This window comes from Cucumis sativus, chromosome 6, assembly GCF_000004075.3.
Source record: "Cucumis sativus cultivar 9930 chromosome 6, Cucumber_9930_V3, whole genome shotgun sequence".
Classification (NCBI taxonomy): Eukaryota; Viridiplantae; Streptophyta; class Magnoliopsida; order Cucurbitales; family Cucurbitaceae; genus Cucumis; species Cucumis sativus.
Genome location: NC_026660.2, coordinates 16,058,105 through 16,076,994, shown reverse-complemented (window position 1 = coordinate 16,076,994; position 18,890 = coordinate 16,058,105). Strand labels below are relative to the sequence as shown.

The window sequence follows — 18,890 nt, the reverse complement described above, 5'->3', positions numbered from 1 at the left end:
AAGACTGAATACTTTGGATTTTTTAGGCAGCCCATTATCCATGATATCCATTTTGAACTAAACTTTTTCAAAGATAAATTTTTGTCTAAAAAGTTCCAATTCACCTATCGAAGGCTTTTTCCAAGTCAAGTTTTAAAATTCATCCTTTTTTCTGTTTTGCCCTATAATCTTCCACGGCCTCGTTAGCATTTAATATTGGGTCAAGAATTTGCCTACCTTCAATAAAGGCGCTTTGAGTGGGGCTTATAATTGCATCCATAACTTGTTTTAGACGTTAAGATAAAACCTTTGCAACAACCTTGTATGCTAATGTAGTAAGGCTGATTGGACGGAAATCCTTGACTAGAGTCGCATTCTCTTTTTTCTGCACTAAACAAATGAAGTTTTCTTGGATGCAAGCATTTAATCTTCCATTTCTGTGGAAATCAGACATTAGTGATTTGAAGATATCCTTGAAAATAGACCATTGGGTGATTAGGAACTTCACTGTGAAGCCATCCGGGCTCGGAGCTTTATTGTTGCCAAGTGCCTTTAATGCCTTAAAGATCTCCTCCACTGAAAATTGGGTAACAAGAGCCTCATTCTGAATTGAGGAAACACAAGACCAATTACTGTTAATAGGGATGAATCTGTCCCCAGGAATTCTGGTATAAAGTGACTCAAAAAATTCCAGCACAAGCCTTTCAATGTCGCGGAATGAAGTCGAGACAACCCCATCATCATTTTTTAATTCAGTTATGAGAGTCCTTCTTTTTTTCGCATTTAGAAACCAGTGGAAGAAGCCCGTATTCTCATCACCCAAAGAAAGCCAATTGAGTTTACTCTTCTGAATAAAATTACGCTCTTCGTTTTGATAAATACTAAGTAATTCCGCTTGCAAAGCAGCTCTAGAATTCAACTCTTCTTGATTTAATCCAATCAACTCAGCCACAAATCATATTTTTCTAATTTTGACATCAAGGATTTCTCTGTTTTTTTTTTACCTTAGCTTGCAGCAATATTCCAAGCTTTTACTGCCAATTTAACTGATCTCAACTGCTCATGAAGAATGAAACCAGCCCATCCCTGGAAGTTAGAGTTGCTCACTGTTTCAACAATAATCTGATTAGAATCACTGGACACCAACCAGCTGTTACAAAACCGAAAAGGAGAGGGACCCCAAAGAAAAGAACCAGCCTCCAAGAATAAAGGAAAGTGATCCGAGAAGATGCGTGCTTTTCGAGAAACCCGAGAATTTTCAAAACAAACATCCCACATCTGATTTATGAAGAATCTGTCTAATAATGATCTTCAAGGAGAATTACCGTCTCTAGACCAAGTGAACCTTCCATTTTGCAATGGAATTTCCATGAGAGAAACCATGTGAATAAACTTATTGAATAATGACATTCCTCTAGTACTTCTGCCAAAAGGAAATCTTTCCCGGGCCCAACGAGTGATATTAAAATCCCCACCTATGCACCAGGCCACGGCCGAACAATCAGCCAAGGAAGACAATTCGGGCCAAACCAATTTCCTTTCTCTGCAACCACAAGGCCATAGACATTTGTGATCCAACAAACCTTTTTGCACAAAGTGAGGCATTTGATTGACAAAGAGAGGCGTCTTTTAATGACCTCTGTTACAGATATTTTACTGCTGTCCCACATGGTAAGAATTCCCCAGAAGATCCAACAGAAGCCACATAATCCCAGCCAATATCCTTAGAACTCCACAATGATTTTATAAAAGCCGAGTTCAAGGTGTCCTTCTTAGATTCTTGAATCATGACTACAATTGTTGATGAATTTTTTAAGTGCTGCACGTTTAGAGGAGTCGTTCAAACCCTTAGTGTTCCAGAAGACAACCTTAATAATGACTGGGAGGAGGAAAAGGCAGTTGCACATCTAATTTAAGCCAGAATGATTCCACAATCACCGACTATAGACACTAAATCTTTAGGCAAATCCAGGGAATTTTAATAGGGAGAATATCTTCATCATTGAACAAGACATTCAGATCCATCCCATTAATTTCTGGGACTAGTTTAGGGTCAACTTCAGTGTTGGGGACTGCCAATTTAACTGATCTCAACAGTAAGTTGATTAAGTTGGGCAGTAGGAGGGACACGAGACAAGGCATCTGCTGCTTTGTTTTCTAGTCCCGGTTTATACACGACATCAAAATTGTAGCCAAGAAGCTTAGCAATCCACCTCTGATGTTGAGGTTGGATAACCCTTTGTTCCAATAAAAGTTTCAATGATCGTTGATCAGTTTTCACTACAAACCTCTTGCCCAAAAGATAAGGTCTACAGCGTTGCACAGCCAAAACTACAGCCATTAATTCCCGTTCATAAACTGGTTTAGCACGATCCCTCATAGCTAATGTCTGGCTCAAAATAAGCAATTGGCCGATGATTTTGAATTAAGACATCACCTACCCCGTATCCAGAAGCATCGGTCTCTATTTCAAATGGTAAGGAAAAATCTGGCAGTGCTAAGATTGGGAGAGTCATCGTAGCCATCTTTAAATTCTCAAAAGCTTCAGCAGCTGCAACAGTCCATTCATATGCTCCTTTCTTCAATAATTGAGTCAAAGGAGCAGCCACACTTCCATAATTCATTACAAATCTTCGATAATATCATGTCAACCCAAGAAATCCACGAACTTCACAGACATTAGTGGGCACGGGCCATTCTTTGATAGATCTAATTTTCTCGGGATCAACCTCTACACCCTTGCCCGAAATTATATGGCCAAGATACACCTTTGCCTGAGAGTCCACATTTGATTCAATACATACTCAAGCATGTGACAACCTTCTCTTATCGAATTTTATGTTGTTGTTGAATTTAAAGAAATCAAATAATTATCAATCAACTTTTAAAAAATTAAAAATTTGTTTCTAGACATCCATATTCTTACCGATTAAAATTCAACTTACATATTCTCTTTTTTACTTAATATCTAAAATTTACATATACTTTAAAATTTATTTCTCTTTTCATTTTTTTTCTCATATTTCATTTTTCAAGATTTAAATAGTTTTTTGTTTTATCTGTACTTTTTTTGATAGGTTATGAGTTATGAGCTTATAGTTTAGCATTGTTAGGTCGTTTTGAAAATTCAAGTGATACTCCAAGGTTATTCTTGGAATATTCTTTTACATTATATTTGTTAAATCACTATTTAATTTATTAAGAGCTTGATAAATAACCACTAAACTAAAACCATAGAGGATAATTGATAGACCACTAGTACATGTTCTATCACTAACTAACAGACGGTAAAACTTTGTTATATTTGTGAATATCTTCAGCAATTTTATCATTTAAGACAATTTTTCGTATAATATCGACATGAACATCGTAAGAAAACTCAAATTGAGTAAGTTAAATTAAAAAAAAAATTGTATGAATGTTTCGAGAACCATTAATTATAAATTCAACATTTTTGAATGAAAAATTGGATTGGTTTGTGGTGACGGCTAACATGCATGTCTAACAATTATTTTCAATTTCTAATACTTTCATCCATTGCCAAAGTTGGAAACTAATGTTCACAATTTTTTATCTTATTAAATGAAATTTCACATTTCTTGAAAATTTTGGATTATAATTATTTGAAAAACAAAATATATATTTTTTGCTTTATCGTTACTGAAAATTTTATCTCGTAAAATTTGATTTTTTTAGTCTAAATTTTAAAAACAAAATATTTGTTTTAGTTATAAAGAAATTGTTTTGGGTTTTAAATGGGTTTTATCACAAATAATTCAAATATATTTTAATCCCTCATCTCCCCTTCTCTCTCACTCACGTTTCAAATTTCTTCCCCTACTTCTTCTCTAACGCTCTCTCTCTCTCTCTACTTTCTCGTCCTCTCCCCTTCTCTTATCTTCTTCGTCTTCCTCAAAATCGCCCTAACAGCGCCGGATTTCTCAACTGTCGATCGAGTGACAATCATGCCTGCCTGCTTGACAAAGCCTTTTCGGTCTACCAATAAAGGAAAAACGATTGCTGGTGACACGAAAGCTGTGCTCAACGCTCTTTTTCCTATTCCACTGCGCGTCGTGGTCTTTCCCTTGCTGGTTGGATGACTACTATGGACGAAGAGCACAACTACTTCCAGTCTCTGGTCGATAAGTACCCAAGGAAGGTAAATTCCAGCGGAGAAAGTCGAGAGCTCCTTAGTTGATCACAAATCCTTCCAAATTCTTTGTTCGTAGACTAATTTGAAATCCTTCCAATATGGATCCATGCTGTCTTTTATATCCATAAGATACCAATTAGATTGTGTTAATTATTGTTTATAAGAAAATATTTGTGTAGAGTTGCAGTGGGTAAATCTTAATGGCTGGCAGAAAATTGGTTCGGGATATATTACTCTCAACACAAAGTATTTTTTATCAGTTTACTTCCCATCGGGTATTTGCTTTCCTATGCTTTATCCTTATCCCATCTTTCTCCGCTCTAGTCTTCATAGGATGGATTTCTGTGGTGTAAATTTATTCATCTAGTTTGTTTGATTTATGGTTGCATTTAGGGAGAAGGTAAATTACATAAGCCAAAGTAGTTATGGAAAACATCTCCAATTTACAGCAAGTTAAAGAAAAAAAAAGAAGAGAAAAACAGCAGTTCAAAAAAACTAGGCATCTTGCTTCTTTCTTATTGAAAGTTCTGTCGTTCCTTTCAAGTCAAATTGACCACAAAATGCTCAAATGAGATTCTTCAATAGGAATATGTAACAAAAATATAATATGTAAAAGAATTTTTGTGAAACGTGGGAGAGAAGCGATAACATTATCCTTCAAAAAATTCAGGAGTAAATATTTATGTGAAAGGACATATTATTTGGCCATTTGACCTTATTTGTTATTGAATTATTTGGTTGGAAATGATAAACTACACATTATTGTTTGCTTCAGTTGTGATCTTGATTATGGCTATTTGGTATTTTGCCTACAAACTGTATAGTTAATTATCTGTTAGCTTTTGTTTTCCTGTCACAACTTTATGTTTATGTGGCTAATTGTAGCCGAAAGTTTTATTTATCAATCTTATTTTTCACAGCATAAATGAAACTGTGTTTCAAGAACAAGGTGCGCTACATCATTCAAGGAAATTCGTCGTAGAGGTCCGTAAGTTTTTTCCTTCGGAGATGTGATACTAACCTGTTTGAATAAAGGAATCTGACTTGGTCTTTTCCTCTTTAACATTATGGATTAGGTCTTTCTCTTTACCAGATTTCGTAGCTGAAGTTTATGAAGTAATCAAACCGGTTTTAACTTCTTATATAAAGGTTAGTGCTAAATGCTAAGCTTATTTCTAAGATGAAAGATGCTTTTATCCCCACCCCAAAGAATATCATTACTATTTATGTTGTGTTTCTAACTAATTCTTGCATAGCATCTGGTTTGATAATTAAAGTAAAGTTTCTGACATGGAGGTTTTCAAGTTGTAATATATATTTTTATGTTTTAGGTAGATTCCCAAACTTTGAAGAAACACTACAGTACTGAGGTAATTGAATGTTGTAAGGCAGAGCATCGGGCTTTCCAGAGCCAAGGTATCTTCTTCGATAACAAGGTAAGGATAGTCCTGATACTACCTTTCTTTTGTTATTGAAGTTTATTGTTCCTTTTGTTGGGGGCTTGGTGGTTGTGCACCTATATTGATTTGTACTTCTGTTAATTAATTATAGTCATTCTCTCTTGTCTGAGTAATTATTGTCAACCATTTTGTTAGCAAAGGCTTCCCATGGATATTCAGTTTGTTGTGCTGCATGTCCACGATGATTTTCGTGATTTTAGTTCTAGATACATAAAAAGGGCCTTTGCATCACGACATGAATGACTATTTTTTAATATGAACCTACAATGCCCCAAATGAATGCTGGATTAAATTAGATACAGGGCAGATAGAGAGTGAGATGGAGAGTGTTTGTGTGCTTTAGAGCCATCTATCCCTAAAACATAGTTTATTGATGTATGTAATTTACAAAAGGTTTGGTGGAACACCTACAACAATCTTTTTGAACCTTTTGGTAGGTTATGAATTACGAACTTGTATTGAATATTTGTTAGGTCGTTTTAATAATTCAAGTGATGCTTAGAAAATGCAACCGAGCTTAAACAATTCTGCACATTTTTCTAAAATTTTTAGTTTAACCTTTTAATAAAATTCGATGGAAATTCTTGTTTTCTTTTTGTAGGAATAAAGGAAATGAAATATAACCAAACTTGGGATCTTTGCAAGCAAGCTTCCATGAAGAAACTAGGTTACAAGGGGAGGTCTTCTATTCTCCTTTTTCTTTTTTTTTTCCATCCGTAGAATCTTGCTTAAAATGCTTTGAGGACAATGCATATTTTTAAGTGGGGGGTGGGGTTGTAGCCTTGCACATTCCATGTCCTTTGGGAAATTTTCATTTTGCAAATTTTGCTAAAAATGTCAAAATTTAGAAACTTTTGTAATGCTCTATGCTTAGAATAAGTACCATGTCTACTTCGCTTTTTAGCATAAAAAAGCATGTATGCCTAACGCATGAGAACGGAGCTCGGATTTGTGATTGTATTTGTTATTTGAATATGTTACATATGTTGAAAATGCATATGTTGATAGCTTAGAAATGAGTAGAACACTTGGTTCATTTTCTGAATATTGTGAATTATGTACATAATAATATGTGCGGTTCTCTTTTTTATCTCAATTTTAATCCCCTTTTTTGCCATATTCTAATGCCTTTTTTATATTAATTTTAAATCCCTCTTTTGGCCATACACATTTGTATAAGATTGTTTGAAAGCAAAATATGATTGTTAGGTCAGGTAGAAAGCAAAGTCGGCAAGTTCTTAGAGTTCTTCACCCAACAGAACAGCCGATAAAAACAAAACAATACGACCAAGCTGCTAAGGGTTGCAAAACCCGACCCCCGCCTAGTGGGTCACTAGAGTTCCCCAGCATGGCAGCCGGTAGAGAGGGAGAGAGAAAAAAAAAGAGGGAACCAAGCCAGCTTAGGTCAAGTAAAATGCGCGCCGAGATCCCCCGGTTTCAGAGTTTTCGGGGATCCTCTCCGCTTTTCTTGCCTAAGCAAAACCCGACCCTGCCTAGTAGGTCCTTAGAGTTTTTCACCCAGCATGGCAGCCGGTAGAGAGGGAGAGAAAAAAAAGAGGGAGCCAAGCCAGCCGCTTAGTCAAGTAAAATGCGCGAGATCCCCGGTTTCAGATTTTCGTGGGGATCCTCTCGCTTTTCTTCCTAAGCAAAACCCGATCCCGCCTAGTAGGTACTTAAGTTCTTCACCCAGCATGGCAGCCTTTAGAGAGGGAGAGAGAAAAAAAGAGGGAGCCAAGCCAGCCGCTTAGGTCAAAAAGAAGAATTATCATTCCCAGCCAAAAAGTTGAAAGCATTTTGGTTTTCACCTCCCTCCATTTCTAATGCTGCTGATGATGGTGATGGAGTCAATGGACCTCTGCCAAGAGTGTTCATATCACAAATTCTCGTGGATTAGTTGAGTAAATAAACTCAAGGTGCGTTTCACCAAATTCTCGATATGCAAAAATCAGAATATATTTTTTTCCTGAAATTGGCTACAACCTGTATCTTGGTGCTGCAGTAAGTGTATTTTTTTTTAAAACACAAACTACTAGCATTTTTATTATTGAACTGATGAACAAAAATTCAGACAAATTAATCATTTACCTCTAATTTTTCCCTCCTCTCAAAATACATCATGGAAAGAATAAAACAAACACAAAATCAATAACGTGAGGCAAACCACAGTTTGAACCATGCACAATGCTCTCTCTTTCTAGACTTTTAATGCACGGTCATTCTGTTTTCCGGCACTGGTTGTAAAGCAGTTCTCACTTTCACGCCACCTCCAACAACTTTTGTGTTGATGTTATTATTTTCCATCTTCTTATGGTTAAGTTGGAGTTTTTCCTTGAACAACTTCCTCAGCTACCTTAGGCTAGTATTATCATTCTTCACCACTAACTGAATGAACTTTGCTTTGTTCTGTTCTTTTTCAGCTTCTTCTTCCTCAGCATCTGGGTTGTCCATTAGCAAACTAATGGTTTGTTCTTCAACGGGAGATTTGGCTTCTATTGTTGGCCTAGGGAATTGGTTTGCCAATGATTGAACTGCATTGTTGTTGGAGGATGTGATAGTGATTTCCACCAAAGCTTCCTCACATTGAACAATGGCATTTGGGATTTCTGGTTGTGAGTCGATAGCTTCGACAATTATGTCTTTAGGAAGAGTTTCTTCTTCCATTTTCCATTGGATCTTGACATCAACCAAATCATCAGAAACATTCTCAGGGAACTCCTCCGTGGACTTATTGATATTGTATCATCTTCTTCAGCTTGAACGGAACTTTTCTCCATTTTTGTTTCCTTCTTGTCTCCTTCAATGTCAGCATCTGATGCTACATTTCCGGTTGTGGGATCTGATCATTTTCATCTTGATCGTCTTTCACTTCCAAAGATTCTTCAACACTGCTCAAGGCATCATCTCCATCAACTTCAGTTTCTTCTTCCACATTTTCGTGGGAAGGAGACAGTTCTTCAGCAGAGTTATTCACGTGTGTTTTCTTCTTCAACATCTTCTTCAATTTTATGTTCCAATTCACAGGTAGACTCATTTTGTTGAGATTCAAATTCCATACCAAATTCTTCTGCAATGCTCGATTTGTGAACTTCAGTAACATCCAAGTCTTCAGTAGGCAGAGAAGATTTGTCAGATTCATTGATTTCCTCAGTAGAAATCTCCACAGAATCATCATCTTTCGAAACTTCATTTACTTTTTCATCTTCAGAGAAGCATTGCACATCCGAGTTAGCATGAGGTGCCTCTGTTTTAGAATCATCAACGCTCTTTGCACTAATTACATTTTCATCAAAAGATTTTAACAGATCATCAAGAACCATTTCTGGCTCCTTCTCTGAGAGTGCAGTAAGTGTATTGTTAGCAATGTAGTAAGCATAAGGTAGGAACAGGATGCATTTTGTGTTTTATCCATCTAAGTTTTTGGTTTATGCAACAAAACCTTAGCTTGAATTACAACTTCATATCATTTTTCCTACTGCATTCAGGACATAATCAGAAGATACACTGAATGTTCTTGCATTGGGAAGAAGCATGCTGCTTTGGTTGGTTCTTTGGGTTCCTTCACATGGGAAAAGCCTTCACATTCAGAGTTTGAGCAATTAGCAAGGCTATTATTCTCCATGACTCTGAAACTTATGTTATTTAGTTCACCATATTATCGTCGATAATGAACCAAATTTCATTTCTGAATTGCGATTTGACCAAGAATTTGAAAACAAAAATGCATATTGTTTTCTTTTTTATTCTTTTCTATTGCGTATCATTTTCTATTGGTCATTTGTTGTGCAATGTCTTCTTCTTAAGTCATTGGTTACTTTGTAAAGAGAAAAACAAAGTGATTTATTTCATCGTTCTACTCTTTCTACAACATTTCCGTACAAAAACAAGAACACTGCTAACAGGTAGATCAAACTTCGCTAAAATTCATTTCCCTTCTTGGAAGATATTCGTCCATGCCTAAACCTGCAGCTGGAAACTGATTGTTCTCGATCATGTCCAGTGCTGAACCCGCAAATGGATTGGAAGGATCAAGGGTGAAGGTTTATTTTCTTCTTATCGTTGGTTAGAGTTTTTCTTTTGTTTTGTTCTGCTTTGAGTCAATTCCATTGTTTTTTAAGAATTTAAAGTTATGGGTGTGATGATCCTTTGTTAGGAACGTTTTGGCAAGACTGGAGATTGCTTATCTGAGTCGGAATCCCACTGCAAAATCATTTTGGAGCTTATTTGATCAGTTCATGTTGATACAAATTTCTCTTGATCGTAATGCATTTGGAACTTTTGGAGTATTTTTCTTCCTTCCATTTATTTTCAACTTTCAATTTCATTTTCAATTTCTGCGTATTTTTTATTCTTTCTTATGTATATTGTTTTCTAATGGTCATTTGTGGTGCAAATTCTTTCCTTTTAAGTCAATGGTTATTTTGTAAATAGAAAAACAAAGTGAACCATGTCATCGTTCTACTCTTTCTACAACATTTCCATAAAGAAGCAAGAAAACAATAGTCTTTTATGATTTAACATTTTGCCATTCGTGGCGATACCCTTAAATCTCCTCACAATCTCTTTGTTCTTCCAACAATCATTAAGAAAAATCCCTCGAATCTGAACCCCATGTCTTTTCTTTTCTCCTCACCAGCTAGAATTTTGCCCACTCTCCAAACAAAATCTTTTCAACCTTATTTTTCTTTTCTCCTCACCAGCAAGGATCCCATGTCTTTTCATCCCTCGAATCTGAACCCCATGTCTTTTCTTTTCTCCTCACCAGCAAGGATCAAAGGTTAAGGTTTATTTTTTTGTTATCATTGGTTAGAGTTTTTGTCTTTTTTTTTTCTGCTTTGAGTTAATTTCATTGTTTTTGAAGAATTTAAAGTTGTGGGTTGTGCTGATTCTTTCTTAGGAACGTTTTGGAAAACCTGGAGACTGCAAATCTGAGACGGAATTCTACTCAAAATCCGTTTTGGAGCTTGTTCTATCTGTTCATGGTGAATCAAGTTCGTTTTGTTCTGCTTGCACTTTCATTTTGAATTTTTGCATAATTTTTATTCTTTTCGATGCATATTGTTTTCTAATGGGCATTTAGTGTGCAATGTCTTTCTTTTAAGTCATTGGTTACTTTGTAAAGAGAAAAAAAAGTGAATTATGTCCTTGTTCTACTCTTTCTACAACATTTACATAAAAAAGCAAGAAAACTGCTAAAAAAGGCAAATCAAACTTCCTTAAGCATTCAATTGGCCATTTAGTCTTTTGGGATTTAACATTCTTCCATTCTTTTTGTTACCTTAAATCTCTTTGTTCTTCCAACAATCATTAAGAAAAATCATTGTAAACCGAACCCATGTGTTTCATTTTTCTCCTCATCGGCCAGGATTTTGTTTGGGGAGTTGACAAAATTCTGGCCGATGAGGAGAAAAATGAAACACATGTGGGGTTCGGTTTACAATTTTGCCAACTCCCCAAACAAAATTCTTTCAACCTTATTTTTCTTCACTACCAATTTCCAAAATCTTCATTTCCCTCGGAGAATCTTTGTCGATGCCGAAACTTGCGGCTGGGAACCAATAGTTCTCAATCATGTCCAATGTTGAACCTCCCATTGGACGACAACTTGTTATGATGATACAACTTGTTATGTTCACATTGCATTTATAACTGTTGGGGTATTTTTCTTCCTTCCATTTTTTTTCTACTTCCAATTTCATTTTTAATTTCTGGATTGAGCATTCAATTTCAAGAAACCCATTGCATATTTGTCAAAAGAAAATTTCAGTTGGCAAGTGTTTTGGAACATCAGGAAAAAATAATTGTATAGTTTATAAGTTCGGGTAATTTTGAGGTAGTTGTCCGGTAATGAATTTTTCTAAATTACCTTGACTCTACCTTAATATAGGACGTGTGTGTCTTCTAATTTCACTTTAGTTGGGCCTTTCTTTTTACTGGATCTTATTTTGTATTGGTCATTCGTTGTGCAAGCCTGGAGCCGGCTTCTATGAGTCGGAATCCCACTACAAAATTCGTTATAGAGCTTGTTCGATTTGTTCACAGTGAGACATGTTTGTTATGATCATATTGCATTTAGAACTTTTGGGGTATTTTTCTTCCTTCCATTTTTTTCCTACTTCCAATTTCATTTTTAATTTCTGCATTTTTTTTATTGTTTCTTGAGTATATTGTTTTCTATTGGTCATTTGTTGTTCAATGTCTTTCTTTTAAGTCATTGGTTACTTTGTAAAGAGAGAAACAAAGTGAACCATGTCATCGTTCTACTCTTTGTACAACATATCCATAAAGAAGCAAGAAAATTGCATATAGCCATACCAAACGTACAATTCAATTCCCATTCCTCTGTCTTTTCCCTAGCTTGAAAGAGAATTTCTTTCTTCCTTCTTCCTCTCAATTGGCCATTTAGTCTTTTCGGGGATTTAACATTCTGCCATTGTCGTTGCCGTTAAACCTTCTCACAATCTCTTTGTTCTTCCAACAATCATTAAGAAAAATCTGTGTAAACTAAACCCCATTTCTTCCCTTCTCTTTCCACTGGCTAGAGTTTTTCCCACTCACCAAACAAAATCCTCTCAACCTTATTTTTCTTCACTACCCATTTCCAAAATTTTCATTTACTTGGAAATTCTTTGTCGATGTTGAAACCTGCAGCTCGGAATCGATTGTTCTCGATCATGTCCCGTTCTGAACCTCCCAATGGACTGCAAGGATCAAGGCTTAAGGTTTTTTTTTTGTTATTGTTGGTTAGATTTCTTGTTTTGTTTTGTTCTGCTTTAAGTTAATTGCATTGTGTTTGAAGAATTTAAAGTTATGGGTGAGATGATCCTTTCTTAGGAACGTTTTGGTATGGATTGATGTGGCAATATGGATTGATGTATCTTTTTCAAGTAAAAAATAATTAAAAGCTGATAAATACACAACATAAATTAATTACAACGTAGAAACAAAATAATTACAGTTGAAGAATGTGGATATTTTGGTATTTTATAAAATACCGTGCACGTGCAAAAAATACTATTTGCTAAAATTCAAAAGAAAAAGTAGTTTGTCATTTTTCAAAATGATCCATAAAAATGTTGTTATATCTCTTATGACAAAGAGTGTGAATCTACTAGTCCATATTCGACTTGTTTTTTGTTGGTAAAATTGGATAAGATCGCATTATATTGAAATAAATACACTAATGACATTTTAAAACCAATAGTGATAGAAATTATAATTTAATTAATGTTCTTAAGTCAAATAAACATGGTTTAAAAGTCTTTATAAACACAATTAGTGTAATTGTTTTTAATTTTAATTCATTTACACATCTTTGTGCGTGTGTGAGTTTGTGTGGGTGCGTGCGCATGCGCATGTGCGTGTATGTGTGCGTTTGTGCGTATGTTCGTGTGTGGCTGTCGCGCGTGTGTACGTGTGTGTACACGTGCGTACGTGTGTGTGCACATGTGTGCGTACATGTTTGCGTGTATGCACATTTTGTGCGTGTGCATGTGTGGGTGGGTGTGCACATGTGCTTGTGTGCAAACAAGTTGATATTTTTTAATGTAGACTTTCTCCTAGTTTTAAAATAATAATTTAGTTATCTTTATATTCAAACTATTAATGTTATTTTGAGATAAAGATGGTGAACAAGTTGATACTTTTTAGTTTTGAAATTCAATTAAGATTATTTCAATACAAAATCTATCGTTGCGATTTTAAAATTCTGAAAAATAATAATTTTGTTATTTTGAAATTCAATTTGGTTATTTTAAAATTCAAATTCAATTAGGTTATTTTGAAAATAGTAAGATTGTATAAAGTTATAAAAACTTGAACCAATTAGTTGAGTCTCGAGATATTAAGAAAAAAGTTATGACATGGGTTGATGTATCTTTTTCAGGTAAAAAATAATTAAAAGCTGATAAATGCATAACATAAATATATTACAACGTAGAAACGGAATAATTACAGTTGGAGAAAGTGGATATTTTGATATTTTATAAATTACCATGCACGTGCAATAAGGCTATATGTTAAAATTTAAAAAAAAAATAGTTTTGCCATTTTTTAAATTGACCCATAAAAACGTTGTTATATCTCTTATGAATAGTGTGAATCTACTAGTCCATATTCGACTTGTTTTTTTTTTTTTTGTAAAATTGGATAAAATCGCATTATATTGAAATAATCACACTAATGACACTTTTCAACCAATATTGATAAAAATTATAATTTAATTAATGTTATTAAGTCAAATGAACATGGTTTAAAAGTCTTTTTAAACACAAGTAATGTAATTGTTTCTTATCTTTAATTCATTTACGCAGTTTTGTGCATTTGTGCGTGTGTGTATGTGCGTGTGGGGTGTGGGTATGCGTGTGGGTGTGAGTGTGCGTTCGTGCGTGTGTGTATGCGTGCGAGTGTGTGTGCGTGCAGGTGTACGTTTGTGCACATTTGTGCATGTGGGTGGGTGTGTGTATGCGTGTGTGCATTCGTGTTTGTGTGCTGATGTGCACACGTGTGTGTGTCTGTGTGTGTGCTTATGTGTGTCTGTGTGTGTGCGGACGCGTATGTGCTTGTGCACGTGGGTGTGTGGGTGTGTGTGCGCTCATACGTGCGTGTGTACGTGTGTGCGCGTTTGCCCGTGTCCGTGTGTGCTTGTGTGTGAACAAGTTGATATATTTTAATGTTGAGTTTCTCTCAATTTTAAAATAATAATTTTATTATCTTGATATTCAAGTCATTAATGTTATTTTGAGATAAAAGATAGCGAACAAGTTGATATTTTTTAATTTTGAAATTCAATTTAGGTTATTTTAATACAAAATCTATCTGAGATTTTGAAATTTTGAAAAATAATAATTCTGTTATTTTGAAATTCAATTTGGTTGTTTTGAAATTTCAATTCCATTAGGTTATTTTGAAAATTGTAAGATTGAGTAAATTTATGAAAATCTTGAATCAATTACTTGAGTCTCGAGATATTAAGAAAAAATTTATGATATAGGTTTATGTATCTTTTTCAGATAAAAAAATAATTAAAAGTTGATAAATGCATAACATAAACTAATTACAAAGTAGAAACAAAATAATTACAGTTGGAGAAGATGAATATTTTGGTATTTTAGAAAATACCATGCACGTGATAGAATGCTATTTGCTAAAATTCAAAAGAAAAAGTAGTTTTGTCATTTTTAAAATGACCATAAAAACGTTGCTATATCTCTTATGACAAAGAGTGTGGATCTACTGGTCCATATTCGACTTGTTTTTTGTTGGTAAAATTGGATAAAACTCCATTATATTGAAATAATTACACTAATGACACTTTTCAACCAATATTGATAAAAATTGTTATTTAATTAATGTTATTAAGTCAAATGAATATGGTTTAAAAGTTTTTCTATACACAATTAATTTAATTATTTTTTAATTTTAATTCATTTACACATCTTTATACATATGTGTGTGTGTGCGCGTGTGTTCGTGTGTGCGTAGGTAAGTGTGGATGGGTGTGCGTGCATATGTATGTGTGTGTGTGTGCAAAAGTGCGTGCGTGCGCGCGTGTGCGAGTGTGCTTGCGTGCATGTGTATGTGTGCGTTCGTGCGTGTGTGTGCGTGTGCGAACATGTTGATATTTTTTAGTGATGAGATTCTTCCAATTTTAAAATAATAATTTCGTTATCTTGATGTTTAAGCCATTAATGTTATTTTGAGATAAAAATAGCGAACAAGTTGATATTTTTTAATTTTGAATTCAATTAAGGTTATTTTGATACAAAATCTATGTTGAGATTCTCAAATTCTGAAAAATAATAATTTTGTTATTTTGAAATTCAAATTCAATTGGGTTATTTTGAAATTAGTAAGATTGAATAAAGTTATTAAAATATTGAATCAATTAGTTGAGTCCCAAGATATTAAAAAAAAGTTGCAATATGGATTGATGTATATTTTTCAAGTAAAAATTAATTAAAAGCTGATAAATGACATAAATTAATTACAACGTAGAAACTAAATAATTACAGTTGGAGAAGGTGGATATTTTGTAAAATACCATGCACGTGCAAAAAATGTTATTTGCTAAAATTCAAAAGAAAAAATAGTTTTTCCATTTTTTAAAATAACCCATAGAAAAGTTGTTATATTTCTTAGGACAAAGAGTGTGGATCTACAGGTCCATATTCGACTTATTTTTTGTTGGTAAAATTGCATAAAACCGCATTATATTGAAATAATGACACTCTTAAACCAATGTTGATAGAAATTATAATTTAATTAATGTTTTTAAGTCAAATGAACATGATTTTTACTCCTAAACATAATTATTGTAATTGTTTTTTAATCTTAATTCATTTACACATCTTTGTGCATATGTGTGCGTGCGCGTGTGCGTGTGGGTGAGTGTGCGTGTACACTAGCGTGTGCATGTGTATGCGCGTGTGTTTGTGTGTGTGTTTGTGCGTGTGTCCGTGTGTGCGCATGTGCACGTATGTGTGTGTCTGTGTGTGCTCGTGTGCGCGTGTGCTTGTAACGAACAAGTTGATATTTCTTAATGTTGAGTTTCTTTCAATTTTAAAATAATAATTTAATTATCTTGATATTCAAGTCATTAATATTATTTTGAGATAAAGATATCGAACAAGTTGATATTTTTTAATTTTGAAATTCAATTAAGGTTATTTTGATACAAAATCTATCGTTGAGATTCTCAAATACTATTAAATTATAATTTTGTTATTTTGAAATTCAAATTCAATTTGGTTATTTTGAAGTTAGTAAGATAGAATAAAATTATTAAAATGTTGATTCTCAAATTATATAAATTTGGTTACACTAGAAGAAATTTACCATTCAATATCGGTTTAAAATCGACATTAATGATCTTTGGTGTCAGTTCGGAACGACATTAATGATCTTTGGTGTCAGTTCGGAACTGACATCTATGCTAGCGTTATTAAAGGCCTTTAATGTCGTTTTTGCTTTGATGTCGGTTTAAAAACGATATCAAATGCATCAGTAATGTTGGTATGGTCATTGATGTTGGTTTAAAACCGACATTTTTTATGGTGCTATTGTTGATCTTTAGTGTCGGTTTGCCTTTGATATCGTTTTTAAACCGACATTAAAGTCTTGTTTTTGGATCTATTTTTACAAAAAAAAATATAATTATTGCATTATTGTTCATTTTTTATAAACTGACATTAGATACGTGTAAATAAATATTTTTTCTCACACCAACAAATCAATAAAATTAATATTATTTTAGGAACTACAATATTTTTCTTTTACATTTGTATATAGAAAATGAAATCTTAATATTGCGTTTGTATATACATTCTATAATAATACATGAAACTAGATCCTAATACAAGACTTAAATAAGAAATCTTAAACGCTTTCACAATCTTCAACTTCAACAATTGCTTCCATCTACTTAGCTTAGCTTGGCTGGCTATCTAAGACCAAAATATACTTTACAACCTGGGGAAGATTATAAATCTAGAATTTGCAAAATTAGTACATATTATTTAAAATCAAACTAAACAGACTGCAATCTAAATGTGGAAAATTAAAAATTACCACAAAGTTTCAGTAGAGTAAATAATGTAGCAGCAACAAAGAAGACAATTGAAATGGCAACCCAAAAGTGCTGCAAAAATAAAGAAGAAAATAAGCTTTGATCAAACAACTCATTAAGAAGAAGAAAATAACCTAATTTGGTTCTTCAAAGATCTATAAGAAAAAGAGGAATACAACTAAAGAATAATTATACCATCATCGACTCTTACTTCAAAGCAAATTTTGAATGTTCAATTTAGCAATGCTAGTCTATAGGCTTCTTACTCTTAATTGTATAAATTTACCCATCAATAGCAACATTGTTTTTATAGAGAAAGTTAAACAATGGAGATGATAAATAATCTTACAAACTCCTATTGGATCGTTTTTCTTTTCAAATGAAAATAGTTAATTTATTTCATTTATGGAAGGTGAAAATCTCAAATATATAGTAAAAGAACATGGAATATAAGGAAGCCCATAAAAAGAAGAGACTCCACTAGCTAGGTATTGATCAAAGATAAATATATGGATAAATAGATGCAACCTACAAATATATCAAAACAGACTAATACTCAAACTAAACTAAAGAAAACAAAAACATTTACTACTAAAAGATAAAATAAAACACAATTCAAAACAATTAATTACCAAGATTGATCTCAATCGAAAACCAAAACGCATCACATTATGAAGATATTGTGCTTCACATAACACTCCAAATAGCTATACCAAAATTACTTACTCTACATTTTCCATTTTGGCAAATCCACCTACAAGAATGCTAGTTACCAAGCTCATTTCTATGCCTTCTCTTCTTTCATTTTTCTAACAAAAGATAGTATGAATAAGGCTGCACATTTTAAAAAATAAAGACAATTAATAATCAATAATGCTACCTAGCAGTCACAAGTTAACAATCAAATGAAGAAACCCAAGGATTTTTGCGGTGGAAGCACGATGAAGATTGGTTGTCGTTCGCGATCTAGGGTCACAGATTGAGAAGAGAAGAAAATTAAAAACCAACTTGGAGATAAAGAAAAGAAAAATTGATAGGGAAAGAGTAGAGTAAGAAAGAGAGGAAAAATTTAGTTTTTAAAACCTAACAATTTTTTAAAAAGAAATTAAAAATGGGGGGTCATTAATGTCAGTTTTTACAAAATACAAAAAATTAAAAAAAAAATAAAACTGGCTGATCATTAATGTCGATTTAAAAACGACATTAAACCCTTATCATTAATGTCGGTTTGATCCACCTTTTCAAAAACGACAATAAAGACAATTTTTCATTTTTTTCACCTGACACTACAACCCAGATTTGTTGTAGTGTTATTATGGGTTGATGTATCTTTTTCAGATAAAAAATGCTATTTGCTAAAATTCAAAAGAAAAAGTTGTTTTGTCATTTTTTAAAATGACCCATAAAAACGTTATTATATCTCTTATGACAAAGAGTGTGGATTTACTAGTCCATATTTGACTTGTTTTTTGTTGGTAAAATTGGATAAGATCGCATTATATTGATATAATTACACTAACGACACTCTTAAATCAATATTAATAGAAATTATAATTTAATTAATGTTATTAAGTTAAATGAATATAGTTTAAAAGTCATTCTCAACACAATTAATGTAATTGTTTTTTAAATTTAATTCATTTTCACATCTTTGTGCATATGTACGTGTGTGCGTGTGTGTGTGCATATGTGCGAGTGCGCGTTTGCCCGTGTGGATTGATGTACGTGTGCATAT

General features: G+C 33.4%; 2 long non-coding RNA genes across 2 annotated transcripts; one reads left to right on the top strand and one right to left on the bottom strand.

The window, feature by feature from the left end:
- Positions 1-3,868: 3,868 nt before the first annotated feature.
- LOC116404748 lies at positions 3,869-4,582 on the top strand. Its single transcript, XR_004217806.1, has 3 exons — positions 3,869-4,138; positions 4,312-4,407; positions 4,526-4,582. It is a non-coding gene; the product is annotated as an uncharacterized LOC116404748 (long non-coding RNA).
- A 12,305-nt stretch (positions 4,583-16,887) lies between these two features.
- LOC116404677 lies at positions 16,888-18,028 on the bottom strand. Its single transcript, XR_004217679.1, has 3 exons — positions 17,882-18,028; positions 17,158-17,227; positions 16,888-17,076 (listed from the first exon to the last, which is right to left on the bottom strand). It is a non-coding gene; the product is annotated as an uncharacterized LOC116404677 (long non-coding RNA).
- Between the last annotated feature and the right edge of the window lie 862 nt (positions 18,029-18,890).